Source organism: Falco naumanni, chromosome 7 (assembly GCF_017639655.2).
Source record: "Falco naumanni isolate bFalNau1 chromosome 7, bFalNau1.pat, whole genome shotgun sequence".
Classification (NCBI taxonomy): Eukaryota; Metazoa; Chordata; class Aves; order Falconiformes; family Falconidae; genus Falco; species Falco naumanni.
The window spans coordinates 12044893-12063628 of NC_054060.1; the positions used below are offsets into that span (position 1 = coordinate 12044893).

Genomic DNA, 18736 nt, shown 5'->3' on the forward strand with positions numbered 1-18736 from the left:
CCAGTATTTAAGATTCAGGTTACTATTGTAAAGCAGAAAGGTCGTGCTCAGCACCACTTGGTGTGGATTCCTCCAGCAGCAATTTTGCCTGCATACCCCATGTTGGGACAGTGTTGGCAGAAGGCCTGGGGCCAGGAGGCTGCGAGGAGCACGACTTTGCTGCCTCTGGCATGGCGTGTACCTTGCAAGTGATGCTTCTGGCTTTGTGATTTAGGGAGGTCTGTGGGAGGCAGAGGGTCCAGAAAGCCACGCAAAGGAGAGGGTGTCAGGCCAGGTTTGCATATACTGGGTGGCAACAGCTGAGTGTGCCTTGCTGACAAGCTTGGCAGAAAGTCTAGCAAGGCATGTGCAATGTGTCTCTTCCTCTGGCTCTCACTGGGAAAAAATTGGTGGGAGCTTCACGACTAGCTGCTGCTGGTGACCAAGACTAGGAGAGGCTTTCGGGGCTGTTCCTCCTGATTTCATTTGTAGTCCCAGAAATAGCTGGTTTCCAGCTTTCCTCCCTTCTCCTACTATCCTGATCTCAAGGACAGGCACCTTTTGGGTAGAAGAGAAGCTGACAAGGCTGGACTAGAATGATTCACAAGGGTTTTAGTGCAAAGCTCGAGACTTGGGTTGTCTGTTGCAAACCCCCAGCAACTGTAATCAAGGGCTGTTTGCAAGTTTCAGTTCTCACTTAAAAGTAATAAAATGATGGTAACAAAAATGTTTTTAGGGACATACATCATCAATGCATGGAAAACTCTAGAAACAAGTCAAAGACCTTGTAGGACTTAGGCGTTACTGGCCTGAAAAAAATCCCTCCAAATACTTCTTTTTTTGGAGTCTGGCTTAGCAATTATGGGGATCCAGACTCCGCATGTTCAGAGATCAAGGCTGACAGTCTAGGGTGCTGCGTAACACCGAACAGGGAGTGAAGAAGAGCCTGACAGCTCAAAGTATCATCGATTTCATTGGTTTGGGTGGTGGCTGGCTTGGGTCCCATTTAAGCCACTAGATCTACTGATGATTTTCAAGAGTGCTTCCAGCCAGTCATGTGGCCCTGGGCACAGAGAAACTTGTAAGCAAAGGTCTGTGGTGTGTGCTTCGGCCTCTCGAAGGTAATAATTGGTGATGTTGGTCCCTGGCACTCTATTTTGTCAGAGACCAACCGAGGGATGCACATCTGTGTACATGCTTGTGGAGGCAGCAGGGACAATGCTGTACAGATGCAGCCTGGCTGTGCCTGTGGGCATACATGGGTCTGTCTCGCCCCAGGGACAGCTTGCAAAATGGCATTTGACTTCCCCATTGCCAGGACTCAGGGAAAAAAAAAAAACCCTTTTAAAATGTATTTGGTCCTTGCTTTAACTGAGAGATCATATACTGTGGGCAGTGCTGTGGGAGACTCTGCTTAAGAGCCAGAGGAGGTGATGCTATCTCTGTGGTGTCCTTATAGGACCATGCAGGATCTCCCCAGGCTGCTGCAGCCATGTCCCAAGCTGCCATTTGGACCAGTGTCTCAGGGGAATGTGGTCCTTCAGTCCATCTGTGATACTTTTCATAGGTATCACCCAGGCCCCAGTGGCCACTTGCCTGAATGTGCAAGTTTTAATGTTTCTTATGCAGAAGCGTACTGGAGCTCTCCAAAATGAAGGGCAAACTGCATGCATGAGTCTGGACTTGTGCAAGCATTTAAAGCAGCTGTAGTCCTGCGCCATCCCCAGGCTAGGCTTCCCAGTGTGGCACTGAGGAGCAGGGTGGCAATACAGAAGACTCACAAGTGGGTGCCAGGCTGGGACCCGTCGTACTCATTTTGCTTGCAATCGGGCAGATGGGTGATGTGGCAGAGAAAGCTGAGAGCTTGTGGAGGAAACAAATGGTTCATGTAGATAAGTGCTGGCTGGGGAGCCCATTAGGGGACTGTTTACTTGCAAAGGGAAGATCTTTCTTACAGCTCATTGCATTTCTGTAGGCTCTGACTGACTTCTGCATCCTTCCCACCCCCAAATGCCAGAGGTTAAAGGAGTGCCTGCTATTGCTGCAAGAGCTTGAGAATATGGTAGGAAGTGGCTGATCTCTGCTGCCTAATGGACAGCATGCAACATGGCTGAATGCTGGGATTCAAAGGCTCAGGTTTCTGCACTGTCGTCATCTTTCTTCTCTTCCTTCCTAGCCCCTAGGAGAAGCCACCCTGCTGATACCATGGGATGTTTCCATAGATGCCTCTGTGGGTGCGTGGATGCGGAGGGGAATGTCTTGCTGGGTGCAGTGGGATGAGGGTGATGATGATGTGCCTTATTCCAGCTTTGGGTCATGCACACTGGGGGAGGCGTGGCTGGAGGAGCAGAGGTACATCCCCTCTGCTTGAGCTATTCCCAGCTGCAGCTGTCTCAAAGCTCTGCAGAGTGCTCTTGTGCCTCCTTTGGGGAAGAGCTGCCTGCATTGTCCCATTTGGGTGTGGGGCGTGCAGAGCTGGCCACAGATGCCTGCTGCAGGCAGGGCTTTGCCTGCTCTACACTGCAGAGGCAGAGCCCTGCTGCTGGGGTCAGCCCAGGATTGCTGGCACCAGTGTTCCATGGGGCCAGCACACTTGGCAGTGGGGCTAGGAGCTGCGTGGGCTCTGCCAAGGAGGGATTCTTTACATCCTGGGAAATTTTCACACCTGCCTCCCCTCATCAGACCCACTCAGTAAGTTTAACGCTGGCAGGCAGAGGGACACTGCGTGCTGTGTGCCTGAGGGACTTGCTTTATGGCTATGCAGAATTAGTCTGTTTTCTAGGCCACCTTTGAAAACGACTGAAAATTTGCTTTCCCATAGCCTAAAAACTAAGCTCTGTGTTTGGCTCCTTAAGTGACAGGCAGGGACTAGAGGTCTCCTGTGACCTGAAAGCCCAGCCAAGCTGTGAGTGGCTCAGTGAGGGTGGAAACGGGGTTTGCAGTTTGTTTTGAACACAGTCAAGTTTGCTGTTGTTGTTCCCCCAGTCTGGGCAGCAGTGCCACAGAGGTGCCATCCTCCCTGATCATCCCAGCTCCTCTTTGCTGCCTGAAGTTGGTAGGGCAGCAATGTGTCCTTCGGCAGGGCTGTCTGGTTTGGGAGGGGCTGGGGCGGTGGTCATCAGGACTGGCACCTCTTTATCGTTGTGCCTTCATGGCTGTGTGTGGAAAGGGTGGGTGGGCATGAGGCCACTGAGCCTGGGGAGAATGGATGTCTCTGGTGATGACCACTCATTTTGCCACACAGCCCTGAGGAGTGGGAGGCTGTGTGACAGCCCAATGGAAGCTCTCTGCAGGTCCTCTTGCCCGAGGAGCTGGCAGTGACACATTTCTGACAGGAACTGAGAGGAGATGCTGGCGTCAGATCCCGGTCATGTCATCTGGGATCAGGTACCAAACCCAGCTGTGGCTGCAGGCAGTGAAGGAAGCAGGTGCCCTGAGCACTGCTGAACATGATCCGGAGCTAATCCCGGGGCATCTGCTCCCTGCACATGCCTGCAGTGAGGTCCCATCCTCCAGGTCTTCCAACCCTGCACCATAACTGCTCCTGGGGCTCTGTGGCTTTCTGTAAGTGCTGCCAGAGTGATACTGTGGATGCCGGAGGGATGTCGGCTGAGGATGTGACAGGTTCGCGCTGGGCTTGCAGTCAGATGACGGGTGCCAGCTTTGCAGGGTGCGGGCACAAATATCTCAGGGGGATTTGCTTTCCTGCAGAGCCTATTGCTCTCCCAGGAAGATGGAAAAATTCTGGTCCTAAAGGGATGAACACTGTCTACACTTTGACGGCAGACATCCCAGAAACCATAGGGAATAAAAGACACCCACCGGTATTTTTTTTTTTTTAATTTCTCCCTGTTTCTGTCTGCCTATCAGCCTGTCAGCCAGCTAGATGCTAATCCACAGCAGCAGCAGCAGCACAAATAAAGCTAGACTAGAGGGATGCTAATTTATGCCTGGATTTCATGCTTTGTTTTACTTCCCCACTTTATTGGACAGAGTAGGCTTTGTGAGTGACGTAAAATGTCGCGTGTGCTCTCCCCATGGCAGGTTCCTGCACATGCAGCAGGAGAAGTTCATTTCTCTGTAGCCTCTGCAGCCTTGCACGTGCCCTTCATTGCCTTCCCTGGGTCACTTGGGGGGGTTGTTCCTGATAAACCCCCGGCTGGTGAGAGCTCACTGTAAGTTTTGCTGCGCTGCATTTGAAACCCAGGGATGTGTTTCCAGTCTCATCGTGCTTTCTATGATGGTGCCAGCATTTATGCATCTAAACTGTAATTTTTTACGCTCTTGCTGGGTAACCAGACTAGAGCCTCTGCAATTTGCATGAATAAATGTCATGTAAAATCATCTGTTCATGGGTAGTGACCAGCCGAAAAGTTATGTTGTGAAGCAATCTGTTCTGAGTGATCCGCAGAGCTGTTTAATACAATGTTGAGATTTACACCTCTCAGCGTCTGAGGGGAAAAGCGTGAATAAATTTAAGGTCACAGCCCGGAGGTGACCTTACCTATGTGGTGCAAGTAGGTGAGGAGTTTTATCACCTGTTGCCTGTGAAACCCAGAGCATTAAACTGTGTTGGTGAGCAAAAGAGCCTTTGAAATGCACTGGTTTAGAATAAAGTAAAATTTAAATAATAGTCAAATAGGTGTTAATTACAGAGGGTCTTGGATGGTTTCTTGCAAGGGTCTTGCATGGGATCCACACCGGGATCCTTGGGGTATCAGAAAGGAAGGATCAGCCCCCAGAGCCAGGGAATATGTGTGTTGAAGGATTGCTGAGGTCTTCAGCTCCTATTAGAGGTAAGGGGAAAAAGATGCCCAAATACCTTTGAGTCTCTGTGCTTATGAGGCTGCTCCCCTGCAGTCAAGGCTTTGTGAGCAAAGCAGCCAATCGCCAATGAAGGAAGGAACACCCGAGGTGGAGCTGGAGGGGGCTTTGAAGTGGCCACATTGGTTGGGAGCTACGAATCCCCCTGCTTTTTCACTCAACTTTTTCACAACTGCTGCTGACCTCTGCAGAGCAACTTGTGGGGAAGAGCCCAGACGCGGGTCTTAGACTGAGGTCTGTCCTCAGCTTCACTGGGTTAAATCCTAAGTGAGGATTTAATTGCATTCAGTAAAAGCTGCCCAAATTTACAGCATGGAAATGAGAGCAGAATGAGTGTCCTTGTTTCTCTTTACCATCAAATAGCTTTTCTCAGCCTTGAGTCCTGGCAAGCTGATCTCTGTAGGGTTTTATTTCATTCGGTGTCTGCATTGCCCTATTAAAACCACATCTCTGTCCCTGAGTCCCTGCATGTCACTGTATGTCGAGTGCTTATCCCTGTGTATTGGGACAGAGGTATGTGGCAATAAAACTGCTCACAACTACTTGTTTGGATAGAAAGCAGAGATTTGCTTACTTGGCAGTAGCTTCCCTTTTTTAAAGCAAAAATGTTTGCACAGGTGACTTTCGTTTTGTCGCAGTGGTTCAGGGAAGGAAATGTTTTGCTGTCATGCATATTCTTGGGTTTCTGTGTGACGTTTTGTCCTGCCTCGTTTATAGCGATGTCCAGAAATCTCTTAGCTTTCCTCTTACGGAAGCCAAACAAAGGTCCAGGGTGTGGATCTGGCTGCAAGAGCAGTGTCAGGGGAGCTGGGCTACCTCTGCCACACTGAGGCAGGGCTCTTTTGCGTTTGCATCACAGATTTCCTCTTCTCTGACTAAGCTGATGGACAGGAATAGTTTCATACTCCTAAGGTGCATCTGTTTGTGTAGGAGTATGTGGGATTGTGGCATTTGTGTTTGCAGCTTTTACTGGGCTCCTCAACCAGGCTTTCTTTGGGCTGATATCTTCTCAGATAAGAGAAACCTCTGGACAGCATCGCATCTTGTGTTGTGCAGGTCTTCATGTGCAAACACCATAGGTGTACGGAGGTATCTGGCTTTGTGTGGGTCTCAGAGCCAGCCTCTTCGAGGTCTCTTTGTTTTGTCTCCCTCTGGGTATCTTGTGTGGATGCATTTGCATATATGGAAAACGTTGTCATCATCTTCTCCCCCTCCCCAGCTCCTGTTCCTTTCGCTCTCCTGACTCGTGGGCTTTTCCAGCTGAATGGTGTCTGCTGAGGCCAGCCAAGCATGGTGGGGCTGGGGGCTGACACCCCCCATCTACACCTTTGCTATTTCCTTCCCCAGGAGTGGCACTGGGGGCATTTTTTTCCTTTTTCCTTTTTTTTTTTTTTTTTTTTCCTTTTCCCTCCTGATATTTAATAACTAGCATTAGGCAGTTGGGTCCTGAAGGGAGTCTGGTCCATTCCCTGAGTCCCCAGCCCTGACACCCTGCTGCTCCCTCCCTTTCTTCTTACACTGTAGCGTGTCTGGCAGCAGCACCAAAGAGAGCAGTCCAAACTGCACGGCAAGTCTGCTTGCTTGCTCTAATCTACAAGGCCAGGTTTAAACACTTTTTGTCCCTGCCTGGAAAGCCTTGGAATAGTTATATTAATAAATCCCTTGCTCCTCCATGAAGATATCCTTCCCAGGACATTTTAAGTCACTAATCCTCTCCAAGGCATCTCTGGCTCCATCTTCTCTTCCCATACCCTTATCTGCCCCCCGCCCCCCCACTGCAGAAGACTTGAATGCTTGGAGGCTTCATCCCTCCAGCCTGCCATCTCTCTGTGCACCTCTGTGCAGCCCTGCTCCTGCTCCCGCTCCAGCTCCACTGTCCCTCTGTCCTGCTGTCCCACTACCCGCCTTGCGCTGGGGACAAGCTGAGCCACTGGAGCGGCCAGGGGCGGAAGAAGGGGGTGGAGGAGAAACAGGGCAGCTGCGAGGCTTGTGTTAGTAAACACTTCCTTGGGTTCACATTTTAATTCCTTACCCCCCTTCCACATCTTCTCCCCCATCCTTTCCCTTTTCTATATGCTCACACAATGAGACCATTGTCAAGGGGTGATTTGAATGAGGGGTCTCTGGGCATGTTCCCAGCATTGTCAAACAGAGTGGGAAAAAAACCACAACTCCAGCCTAGCCAGGAGGACCAGACCAGACTGAGACAGATGCCTAAATTAGTGACAAAGCCTTTTGAATGTCCCCCCTAGACAAGGGTTGCCTTGTGCATGCGTGCGTGTGTGTGTGCATGCTCGTGGGTGTGTATTTGTGGCTGGGTGGCAGCTTGCATGTCTCCCCATGTTAATTAGTTTTGCATGCATGTCTGATAAGGTGCCAATGAATATATTTGTACTCCTTCCATTGGCGAAAGCTGTCTCGGCGGCGGGGGAGATGTGGGGCAGCAGGGGTGTGCTCAGTGCAGCCTGGCAGCCTGGGGTAATTGAGCTGTGCAGATCCAGGAGAAGGGGCGAGGGTTGCTGCTACTTGGTGCATCAGTGGAGCTGGACTTCCCAGCGATGGGATCTGCTGCTTTTGTTGCAAATCATGGAGAGTTTAAAAGAGAACTGAAGCTTTTTTTGCTTCACTGGGTCTTTCTCTTCATCTTTGCTGATTGTCTGGCTGAGGGTCTGTAGGCTCTTTCTTCTCCTCTGCCCTGTGTCTCTCTCTCAAGTCCCTTAAAAGGTGTTTATTTCCAATGGATTTGTATCCATCTTTGTATATACACATACACATGCGATCACTCACACAAAGCCCCAGCAACAAAACCTCCACCTGCTTCTCCAGAAAGGGAGTCAAATCTGCTACCAGTTACAAAATATGGGAAGGAAGTGAAGCGTGTGGGTGCCAGGGGTGGAGCAGTGGAAACAGGCAAATGGAAATGCAGAACAGGAGTTGGAGAGACAGAGATAACGTGCTCTATAAAGGATTTATCAACATTTGCTCAGGATAGAGTTATTAATTATCAATGCAGAGAAGAGTCTTTCTACATCCCCAGCGTATGGACCAGCACATAATGTCATTCCTAGAGTGCTGTTATCATCCACCCATCCATCCATCCATCTGTATTCTGTAGATTCACACAAGAATTCATTGTACATTTAGGGATGTAAACACCAGTTCACATCTAATTAATTTCCTGTCTTAATTAATTTTGCATCCTTTCCCTTAAATCAACAAGGCTTAAGAGCCCACATACATTCCTTGAGCAGACTGGGAAGAAGCTCTAGAATGGGCCAAGATGTCTTTTCTCCCCATGCTCCTGCCTGCTTCTGAGCAGTTGCCAGATGCTGAAAGAACAGGGAATTACATGGTGCAAGGCTGCTCTGAAGCAGAGGTAATTTTGGAAAGTTTTGGTGCAGCCGGGCTTGTCTGCTGTGGAGTCTGGTGGCACCCAGCTTCATGCTAGCTCCCATCCACTTTGCCCTCTCTTCCATACTTGGGTCCTGGTGCTGACGGTGAAGGGATGGAGAGCAACAGCGGATACACCATCGTGCAGGGCTGGTCCTGCAGGGAGCCGGGATGGGAGATGGCTTGGTAAAAGTAGCAGAGTGTGGGTTCGACTCCTGATGTGCTGGCTGGGGAGGAAAGGGAAGTTCTTGATGAACAAGGGAAGGTGGCCATTGGCATCTGCAGGGTTTGGGTTGGACAAGGGATGATGCCTCTTCCCTCACTGGCTCTGCAGCTGCACTAGGCTTTCCTCTGTGCCGGGAGGAGAGCTAGGAGGCGATATGAAGAGATGTAGAATAGCCAGGGAGTGGCAAAGCCACCTGCCTGAGGGTGAGCTGACACATCCCTGGCAGGGCAGAATGGGCTGCAGGAGAAGCTGTCCTTTGTGCTCAGAGAAGTCCAGGAAGGCAGGCAGGGCCAGGCTGCCTCCCCATCAACCTGCACTGGGCATCTGCAAGGGAGCAGTCATGGGCGGCCTCAAGAGTTCCCCAAAATCCTCACTGCTGTTCCAGCAGTAGGTACAGTGGGCAACTCATGAGTAATGTGCAGGAAAAAGGGACTCCTGTGAAACGCAAGTCATCCAGTTGGAGAACAAAGGCAATTTTGTGTGACTTAGCAGTGCCTAATTGCACAGGGTGAATAATGAGCAGCCAGGGAGGCAGCACTGCGGTCCCTCCTGGCAAGCTGCAGACGGTGGCTGAGCCCCACGTCTGGAAACCCTGAGTCGGTGCTAGCAGATCGTGGGTATCCTCGGAGAGGTCCAGCCCCAGTGCTCTGCATCTGTGCCCATTTCAGAGTTGTCTGGGCTCCTGCACTGCAAAGTAATTGTGTTAATTCCACATGGATGTAAGAGAGGAACCTGCCGTTGGAAAGAGTCACTCTGTCGTTGCTTGAACCTTTCATTTGCTCATAGGGTGAACGTGTTATCCATGCCTAACCCAGATGTAAGGTGGCCTTTGATCACAAAGGAGAGCCACGCACCAGCATCCTGCAAAAGGCTGGCAATTCCCTCCCTGGCCAGTGCCTCGTCCCTGAGCAGGGGCCTTGTTGGGGACCCCTTCCAGTTGATCTCTCTCCTCTCCTGTTTGCGCATCCCTGCCTCCTTAATTCTGCTCCCAAGCTCTGGGTATGGCCATGGAAACCGCTTTGTCAGAGCTTCTTGCCAGGTTGATCTGCAGAAGGTTGTTTTTTTTTTCTTTCCCCATTGGGATGACTATTCCCACACAAGCAAAGCCTCTTAATGAATCCGTGGCAGCAAAGTAGGTAACACGCTCGCCCTGCCAAGGCTGCTTGGCACAGCTGGAGTCACGTAATCGGGCTAGGCTGCCAGCCGGGAACAGAGCGGGAAGAGTTAAACTGAGGACAGTGCAGGGACAACTAATCCCCAGCAGGAAGAGTAGCAGAGACCTTCCTGTCCTTCATCATCCTCCCCCTCCATCCACACACTCTTCCTATGTCTCCACCACATCCTATTCCTCTCCCACATCCTCCCTTTACTTATTTCTTCTTCCATCTTCCTCATCCTCCTCTTCTCCATTGCTTTCTCACTCCTCCCCCCGTCACTTTCCCTCCTGCCCCCCTTTCTCTAGCGCTGTCTCCTCACATGCTCTGTCATGTCTCCAGAGCTGGTTTTCGAGTGGGACCGAGGGACGGTGTATTTGGGCTGCGGTGGAGGTCACAGCTATATGGGGATTGTTTAAAAGAGATTTGCCCACATCCCAGCCCATGTGACCAGCCTCAGCTGCAGGTCTCTCTTTCTTAATCTGGAGATAAGCGTGATTATCCGAGGAAGGGCTGTTCGGAGCTTTGTAACTGTGACAGGGGAGCTTTCAAGTCGCACTTTGCTGGCAGAGCAGCGTTTAAAGCCGGGGAATCAGATTCCAAGCGTGGCTTTGCATCTCTTTTCTGCTGGGAGCATGGTGCAGGGCTGGCAGTGGGGATAGGAGCTTTATTAGGACTTTGCTTATGATGCGGAAAAGGAGTTAAGGGAGGGAAACAGGGGGAAGAGGGAGGTGAAAAATTCCCAATTTGCCGTTTCCCCATCGGTGGTGGCATAGGAGGGATGCACTGATCCAAGGAGAATAGGCCAGCCTGAACCCTGGTGTAGAGCAATAAAGTCCAACAAGCCTGGGGTCTGGCTTATTTTTAGCCTGGGGTCATGTCTTCTTGTTCTGCGCTCCCCCGGCTTGCTCTGTTGAGCCCCTCACACAAGAGGTCTCTGGGGCCCTGTTTGGAAATGAAATGCTGCTTTAGCAGCTCCCGTGGCACAGCTTCCCTAGGCGAGATGGCAGAGCCAGCTTTGCTGCCCGATAAAGACATCATGCCCCAGCGCTCAAAGCAGCTCCCCGTCCCCATCCGGAGGAATATTTGCTAGAGATGGGCCCTTGTTGGGCATCTCTGCAGCCGGGGTGGGAAGACAGGGACATAGAGCAATTGTATAGTTTAATATCCTATCACTGTCTTATATTGCTGGAGGCTGAAATATTTAACATCTCATGCAAAGGGCATGGTCCCTGAAGGTTTCTTTCACCAGGACAGGCAACAAAACAGGGTTTAGTGGAAATGTTCAGCTCTGGAGCAGGCACTGCTTCTATTTGTAGACTAGAAACTCAGAGCAGAGACTTGTAACAGCGCTTCTTTTGATGGAGATGGGTCAAGGAGAAAGAAACCTGGATGCACACCAGGGGCGAGAATCTGGGGCGAGGTTGAATCAGGACAAAGTGCCAACGCTTTGGACCGTCACTTGGGCAGGACTTGCTGTTCTTGCTGTATCCTTCTTGGAAATGGTTCAGATCCCATCGTGGCAGCTGAGGCCAGCCTGATTCAAAGGATACCCTGAATCCCATACGCTCCTCCTACATGCCCCACCACCCATTTTTAGCAGCTAAAAATATGCAGTGAGAACACCAAACAACCCCTTCACCTGGGTTTGTTAATGGAGGGGCAGTTGCTTGCCTGCATTAGAATGCCAAGGGAAAGAAACATCCCTCTTCTTCTCCCATGAAGGCACATCTAATTTTTGCATCATTCTGCCACGGTGCCTAGCCAGCCTTAAAGCACCACGGGACATGTACCTGTGCTCAAAGATACACAGATTAAAACATGTGTCTGCAGGGCAGGTAGCTCAGTTTACCTCCACTAGTTGCAGAAGGGAAGCAGTTGCAAATGCATCATCTTGAGAGCAAGCTCTGAAACATCTCCCACGTTGCCTACACTCCCCCAGAGCCCTACACAGCTGCTCTGTGGGTGGAAGTTCTGTTTTCCTTGTACCCCCGTGAACTTTATTTTTTGCTGTTTCTTTTTGTATGAAGAGATGAATACTCTTCAGTGCCTACGGCTTATTTCAGGGCTTTGCTGAGGATCTGGCCAGCACATGTAGCCTTACTTCAGGGCATGGCTCTTGAAGAAACTAGAAGATGGACACAGCGTCTTTTTCATCTAGTGACTGTAAGACCAAACAGCCCAAATCCCAGCCTACAGCCATGTTGTGGAGATAACGCCCATGCTCCAGGGGAGAACAAGAGCTCCCCTCAGGATCCCACAGCCTTGGATCCGGCAGCGGGAACGTGGGCAGGAACATGTAGGTGTTGGCATGTGCAGGCAGGAACACGTGTACACTGGGACAAGCGTGCCCGTCTCTGCAGGCACAGTCCCACGCTGCCCACACACCAGCCCGTCTCTGTGCACTCACCCCATGTGGATCTGACCGAAACGTGGGCTTGGGGGCATGGGGTGACTGCGAGGGCTGATGGTAAATTTACTGATGGTAGATGGAGGGAAGCATGGTAGAAGGAATTAATGGAGAGATCCATCTGAGATGCAGCAAGGAAAGGTTTCCTGTTGCAACACACAGGAGAAGGAGCTAAAAAAGGGAGCAGCATGTTAGAAAAAGGTGTGAGTTCAAAGGCTGTGCCAGGGCCAAGAAGAAGGAAAGGTGGCAGCCAGGAGCAGTTTGTGTTCCTAAGTGTTGGGTGATGCTGAGAGTGAGGGAAAAGCACCGGCTGCTCTGAACAAAAGCCATCAAGTGGGGAGATGGGAATGGGATAGAGGGGACTAAGCAGGAGCCACAGAGCAACGAGCACCAAGCTCAGGGGTTTTTGGAGGACCAAGTGGGTGGTTTTTCATGCTGGAGTGAAGGATGGGCTGGAGAAGGGGGATGGCACCCAGTGAGGATGTGCAAGGTGGTTCTGGCCCATGGACAGGGAACCAGCACCGAGTCTCACAAGTCACAGTCGCAAGGTGCCTTTAGGATGGAGGAGCTGTCATGGTGCCAGGGCGGGTGGTTTCCCAAAGGTGAGCTGAGCTCAGAAGGTGAGATGTGACCAAGATTTCCAGGAGAGAGAGAAGGAGCTCCACAGTGGGGTTGGGAAGAGCCGAGTCATTTCTCTATAAACAGCACATTAGGCCAGATGCTGGGGTTTGAGCACAAGCTGGGCAGTAACACATGCAAGAGACTGGAAAGTTCATTCTTCCTCCTGTGTCTGCACAGCATCCTTGAGCCACGCCAGTGCTGCAGCCTGTCCTGCAGAACCAGGACCCTTCAGGGACCAAGGGGTCCCTCTGGAGACCGAGCGGAAGGGAAGAGCTCTGCCAGCTGCGTTTGGATTCTCCTTAACTCACCTGACCTGCAGTGTCCACCATCACTGTGTGGGCAGCTGAGACCCAGAGGTGATTGAGACCCTTGCTATCATTGCTGCTGTTCAGGGCTGTTTCTTGCAAGGCCCCTGACACCTTAGTACATGAGTCCAGTTTCTCTGGTTGATTAAAAGCAAAATCCTTGACCAAAAACCCCATAATGTTTGCTTGCAACCTCATTGCCATAGTAACAGAGGTCCTGAGGACACCTCTGAAGTAGGTCAGCGCGGGCCCCATTTTGCTGCATCTCCCACCATGGCACAGCTCCAGAAACAGGGTATACCTACCGTGGTCTAGCCAGACATCACCCTGGCACAGCCTAGACCTGCCTGGGGAAAAGCCAGGCTGGAAAGTTGCCCTCCGGTGACAGCACCCAAGGGTGCCAAGGGCTGTTCTGCACCCGGTCACAGGAAAATTCTGTCCCTCCTGCTGCACCCGTGCCAGTTCACTGGTGTTCCCCAAGTCAGGGCTCCCTTCCCAGCCTTCCTTCTCCCCATCCCCCACCATCTCGCTGCCTCCCTCCCCCCTTTCCCCCAGCGCCTCTCCTCCTGCTTTGCATAATTTTCCATTTTCAGTGTCCCCTTTTCTTTTTCTTCTCTCCATATGGTGCGTCCCCCTCTCTGCCTGGCGCAGGAGCCGTCCTTAACAAGCTCGGCAAAGCCCTCTCTCTCAGGGGCTTCACATGAAAGATGCTCTGTAAAAACAGAGGCTGGGATGGAGCCCCCCCTTTTCCCCCCTTGATTTATATGGGGCTGGATGTGGGAACGTTTCTGGGTCGCGCTTTTGAGCCGCCGGGTGCCCGCGCCTGTTCTCTCCAGCCATTCAGCGCAGACCCCTAAGGCCAGCTCGTCCCCTGCCTTTGATCTGCAATGCAGAAAGAGTGGCGGGGCAAGTTTCGACCACTCTAGTTTGGACCGAGCCCTCGTTTCAGCTGGCAGAGAGGGATACCCTCCTGCTCACTGTCCAGTGGTCTTTTCCAGCCGACTATTTCGGTTCCCTCCTACATCCCTGACACCACGAGGACCTTTGGCCCCACCAGGTCCAAGGTGCTGGGGCTTGGGGAAGCAGCAGGTTTGCAATACACAGCGACTCGGCATGTCTAACCCACCACTGCCCCTCTCCTGCTCCACCACAGACACTGGCCAGTGAGCACCCAGCCAGCCAAGCCAGGGCTGGAGTGAAGGGTGCCGGGGCTGGCAGCGCCTGCCCAGCATTTGATGGGTTAAGCTGGTCTCCAGCTAATTTCTCCCAGCGGCTCCCCTCCTCCTCATACTTCTGTATGCAGCAGGCAGGGCCTCAGCGCAGGTTCCTGCACTGAGCTGTTGCCAGGGGAGTAGTTAGGCGAGTCTGAGCTATGCAGGGAAAAGGCCTGGGCTGTCAAAGTGTCTGAGATGAACCATAGCCCGGTCCCCCTGCAGCTGGGCCCAAGCATGCATCAGCCCTTGTTTGGAGCCTGGGAATGGCAAAGCCCAGGGAGGTTCAAGGGCAAACTTGCTATTCATTAGTCAGGGGTCCTTGACGTTCCCACTCTCTGTCTCCGTTCTTCTTCTTCTTCTCTTTTCTGTCCCTCTTTTGACAGATTCCTGGGTGCTTTTGGGGAAAACTCCCCTCCTCCTCCTCCTCCTCGCCCCAGCAAAAGCCCTCCACATAAACTTCCCCAGCAGACAAGGCAGGAGGACAATAACGGCAGGGCCATGATGCAAACGAGAGCCGGCGGAGCAGCCTCATCCCCCGGGTGTCCTTTCTCCCTGGTCCTCCCCGTGCTGCTGCGGGAGAGCCAGCCGACACATTCATTTCGCTCATCTTGCCCATCACCGATGTTTTATTATCTTGATGCTTGCAGGAAATTGTAACTTGAGATAAGAGAAATGTCAGCCGCCTTCTCCTCTCTCCCATAGCCCAAAGCACCAAGAAGTTCCTCCATAGGAAATGTAAATGCTTGCCCAGGTGCACAGGATGAGCATGAGATGGAGGGAGCCTCGAGAGGCCATGCGAGCATCTCCACCAGGAGATAAAACTCGCAGCGTAGGTGTAACACGGGGCTTCCCTCCCGCCCCACCAAACAGAATATTTCAGAGCTCTTAGAAACCGAAGCTCCCTTGTAATTATCCAAAGCAAACAGCACGTGTTATTAGTTTAAAATTATTTTTTCTCCCCCCTCCCCGGGCCCCTGGAGCAGAATGGAGGTGTAATTGTGCTAAGGAGTTAGCAGGGGAGAGCACAGCTTTTGGTCACATTCAAGTTGGAGGGCTTGAGCCAGGGAGGCGGTATGAAAGGCTGGTATTTGCATAAGCAGCGTGCATCCTTACAAAAAAGAAAGATATCAGGGGCTTGCAAAATTCGATCAAGGCTTGGAGGGAAGAAAAAAAAAGGGGGGGGGAGGAGGAAGGGAGGGGGAAAAAAATTGACAGTGAAAAAGGTTTTTCTAAGTAACACCCTGGCGAGATTAAATTGTCCAGAAAGTTTCTCCGTGTGAGCCGGTGAAGCGGAGGCTGGGCTGAGGGCAGGGGAGGAGTGGGGTCCCTCCTTCCCAGCCTCAATAGGGGATAGGAATCTGATTAGGCAGAGCGTCCTGCATCCATTTGCCATTATTTGAGGATTTTTTTTGCCCTTCCCACTGCCCAGAATTGCTGTGGCAGAGAAATTTGTCAGCATATAAACCTCAGCACTGGCTTTGTAAGGACACAGGGAGGCACAGGACAAAGTGCTGGGGCAGAGGCTGAGCTGCATTTGCAGTTATTTATGCACTCTTTTTTAAAAAAAGAGAGGGATAATGAATCCACATGCTACTTTGCGGGACGCTTTCCCTGCACAGGGCATTGGGGAGGGAAGGCAGTGCTGGGCTGGAGTCGAGTCCTGGTGGAGCACTATTTTTGCAAAAACCCTCAATGCTGGGCTGAGCTTTGCCTGCAGAGAAAGTGTGTGCAGGAGGTTTGGGCTTTCCTGAAGCTTATGTCAAATCAGTTGGGTCAGTCCAGCCCCTCCTGCCGCCAGTTACTAAGCATCAGAAGGTGCAAACCCACCAGGCAGGCAGGGCATAATTTCCAGGGTGGGTTGATGTCTCGTACCAACAAACATCCTATCTCTCTGTACCACAGATGAGCTTCTCTGTAGATCTCAGCAAGCTCAGCCTGCTCAGGCAGAGGGCAGGGGCTGTCACTGCCCAGGGCAGGGGTCTTTGCCATGCAAGGGTTTTTCCCTGGTGAGCACAAGGGTTCAGCCACCTCCTCCTCTCCTGGACTTGTGAAAGCACCCGCCACCATTCAGATCTCATCTGCCCTGACCTGAACATCCTTGCCAGACTTGGGGCATTGGGGGTGACTCCTAATGCCACACAGGATAAAGCAGTGCTGCACCTTGGCTTCTTGCAGCCTGGGTGTCCCTACACATAGGCCAGCATGAGGTCTGTCCTGTCAGCACCCTAATTCTCCAGAGAGTCTCCAGGTGCTTCTCCAAACCCATGCACATGGGGTGGGGTTGGCTTCTGCCTCTCTGAAGCTTTAGTCTTGCTTCAAAGTTGCGAAAGGGAAGGGATTTTCCTTGGATTTCCATCAAGTGTTTTATGAATATTGCAATAAAGGGGTTACAGAAGATCTATTTTTAAGAGAGAGAAAAAATACCCATGAAAATTGCAGCCTGGACCCCAGAGTGTAGAGTATTTGCACAGTTCAAAGAGTTACGGTGGTTCATCCAGTCGCAGCCCAGGAACGTCGTGGTGCGACCTACAGCAGATCACATGCCAGCTACTCCCAGGGCGGCTCATTAGAGAGCCACACAGAAGATTTATCTCTTAAAATGGGCTTGCAAATATTTTATAAAATTTGCAATATTTTATAAAATTACAATTTGGTGCAATAAAAGGAATAAATTAGCCAGCTGATGGTTCCTTTTTCACTCTGGATCCAAGTGTATTCAAAAACTAGTTGTATTAGTCTGCACTCCTTCCAGCATAACAGTTTATAGGCAAAGCAAAAGGAGGATGGCAGAGGGATGGGACTAGGGGCTGTGCTAGGGGATCCATAGGATCCATACTCACTGTGGGTAAAGTGGAAAGGAAGTAGAGAAAAAAAATAGGAAAAAGTGGGGAGAACCTGCTACAAGGTGCAAGATGTGTGGGGCAAACCCTGGGAGGTGTGAGGACAGCTGAGAAGGGGACTTGCACTGAGCATCACAGCTTTGGCTCCAGCTTGGTGGCTTGGTATCACTTTCTCCAGCCAGGCAAGGGTGCCGAGGGCAGGGAAAGTTAACATGAAGATTAAAACATCAGAGCGCTGTGCCTTTAGTGGCTCTGACATGCAGAGTAATCCCATGCCCCAAAGCCTAGGGAAGAAGGAAAAGCGGCAAGCCCTCCCCTGGCTGGCAGTGTGCAGGGCAGGCAGAGGTAGAGGAATGAGGCGGGTGCGGGGAGAACTTGGCATCTCGGGGACCACAGTTTTCCGCATTGGGAAGGGGTTAAGGCAGCCTGGAGCCATGGCAAATGTGCGGTGAGGAGGGAAAGAGGGTTGGAGTTTCGCTTCATCACTGAGCCAAGTTTGTCTGTTCTCAGCCGAGCACTGCTGGACCGTTTCCCTGCCAGAAATCATAACCACTCTATTTTTTTCCTTTCTTTTCTAGATCCCAGCAAGTGGAGAAGGGACTTTTCAATCCTGTGAGCTCCTTCTTGCAGTTGGCTGCCACCTGCCCAGACTTGCCGTCTGTTGTCTCTGGGTTTCTCCAGGAGGGCCCTGACCTGCTTCTCCGATGGCCCCAGAGAAGAGGCAGCTTTGGCTTATGGACACAGAGGGTTTCTGCATCACTTCGAATCACGCCGGTCCAGTCGTGGGGAGGGAGCCAGGGCAACACGGGGAGCCAGGGATCATCCCACATCACTCCTGTATGTTGTCTTCAGTGCCCTAAACACCCCAGAGCATGACCACTGCGCTCAGGCAGAGAGATACGAGTGAGCCACTCTCTCACCTGCCAAAATACTGGGTGCGTGATGGTTGGAGGGAGCTTTTCATACTGGGCTTTGCTCATGGAGCAGAACTTGGCCCTTGCTGCTTTTCACCCCCTGGTGTGCAGCGCTGCGGGAGCACAGCCATCCTGACAGTGCTGTGCTCAGGGCCCAGAGGACCGTGAGTCTGTCCAGGCCCAGCAGCCCGGCTGCTGTTTTATTGCACCCTCTCTGTTCCTGTAAGAGAAACATTACTGGCTGTAATTCTCTCCCATTAAAATCCCCCCCACCCCATGCACTGTTGGAAATAAACTCTCCCTTTTGCAAAAGTGAGCCGTGTGATTTGGTGCAGTTTTGGGATGGAGGAGGCAATGAGCAGAAAATAAATGCAAGCAAATCGACAGGGAAGCGGGAGCAGCCGAGAGCCAAGCGGCTGGGCTGCACCATGCCCTGCATCAGGCACATTTCCCTGAAAGCCCAAGCGAATCCCTTGCCGCTAAATGATCTTTATTTGGTTTGAACCCCGTCTGGGAAGTAACTGCTAAACCCAATGCAAACAGACCCCCGTGAAAGAATATAATGAATATGTCTCTCAAATGATTTGGAGCCCTTCTGCCTGCAGAGCAGGGTTCCCCATTGTGCCCAGCTCCTGGCGTGCTCGGGGCAGGCTGCGCGAGGTGGCCGCTTTCCCAGCTGAAATCCGAAAAAAGCAAACAATGGGTCAAGGCCGGCATTGTGCGAGCCCAGGCAGGCAGAAGGAGCGCAGCCCGGCATGGCCAAGTTCAAGGCTGGGCAGGGGGCCGGGCGCACAGGGATGCTAACAGGGGCTGCGCGGGGGCTGTGGAGGCGTGGAGCAGGGGGGTGGGGGGCTCTGCA

General features: G+C 51.8%; 1 long non-coding RNA gene across 1 annotated transcript in view; it reads left to right on the top strand.

The window, feature by feature from the left end:
- The window catches only part of LOC121091872, a 40867-nt gene extending 22683 nt beyond the window's left edge, over positions 1 to 18184 (top strand). Inside the window, exon 4 of the long non-coding RNA XR_005829064.1 lies at positions 17542 to 18184. This is a non-coding gene — a long non-coding RNA (uncharacterized LOC121091872). The remainder of the gene's footprint in view (positions 1 to 17541) is intronic.
- The last annotated feature ends 552 nt before the right edge of the window (positions 18185 to 18736 follow it).